The sequence below is a fragment of the Babylonia areolata genome, chromosome 10, assembly GCF_041734735.1.
Source record: "Babylonia areolata isolate BAREFJ2019XMU chromosome 10, ASM4173473v1, whole genome shotgun sequence".
Classification (NCBI taxonomy): Eukaryota; Metazoa; Mollusca; class Gastropoda; order Neogastropoda; family Buccinidae; genus Babylonia; species Babylonia areolata.
In genome coordinates, this window is record NC_134885.1 from 11,602,580 (window position 1) to 11,603,743 (window position 1,164).

Below are 1,164 nucleotides of genomic sequence, written 5' to 3' on the forward strand. Positions count from 1 at the left end.
GTGTGCGTGTGTGTGTGTGTGTGTGTGTGTGTGTGTGTGTGTGTGTGCGTGCGTGCATGTGTGTGTGTGTGTGTGTGTGCGTGTGCGCGTGTGTGTGTTGGGGGGGAGGGTAAGAGGGGATGTGTGTGTGTGTGTGTGTGCTGGTGTGTGTGTGCGCGCGTGCGTGTGTGTTTGTGTGGGGTGGTGGTGGAGGGGAGAGGGGGGCGTGTGTGAGTGAGTGAGTGTGTGTAAGGGGCGTGGGGGGGGCGTGGGTGTGTATGTGGCGATGGGAGGTGTGGGAGGGCGGTTATGGGGGTGAGGGGGTGGGGGTGGGGGGGTGAGTGTGTGTGTGTGTGTGTGTGTGTGTGTGTGTGTGTTGGTGTAGTTGTCAGGAGAAAATATGAGAGGAATGTTGGGGGGTGGGGGTGGGCGAGGGGGCGTGAGTGAGCGTTGCGACATGACAGTCCGCGGAACGCGTCCTGACCTCCAGAACAGAACCCACCTCCCCATAGCCCCCTCCCCCCCCCCGCCCTCCTCCCCCCTGCCTGACCACAGTTCAAAAATCCAGGACTCTGTCCCCCCTGGGAACCACCCCCACCCCCTACCCTCTCTTCCAACCAACACCCGCGATGATCGGTTTTATAAACACGACGAGTGAAAAACCTATTTCCACACACAGTCAAAAACTCAGGATACAAGCGCCTCTCCTAGTTGAAGTGCTTCCTGTGAATTATAAAGCTACACTGCGTAGCTTGTATATAGATTCAAAGCTAACTTGCGCGTGATAAGAATAGTGAGAGGCTTCGAGTCAATATGCGTCACCCAACAGGTCGTTAAACTCTACCCCTTCCCCACACCCCACACCCTTACCTCCACGCCCCTACCACCTGGTTCATAATCCACCCTTAACTCACTCAGTACGGCCAGTCCTCTTTTCTCCTCTACACAGACCCCTCGGATGTCCAGTGGGTGTCTGAATGACCCAACCTTTAGCTTCCGTCGTCAGAATTGTGGTATTCTTTGTCAACATTCACCTCTTCAGTATAAGAGCCTTCCGCTTGCAATATTTTGATGGTCGTAATTGGGGTCAAACGCAGTTAACGTCGTCTCTTTCGCCGTTCGTATGGAGAGAGTTAAACCCCCAGTCTTTCCCCTCTCCTCCTAACCCCCCTCCACTCCCATTCT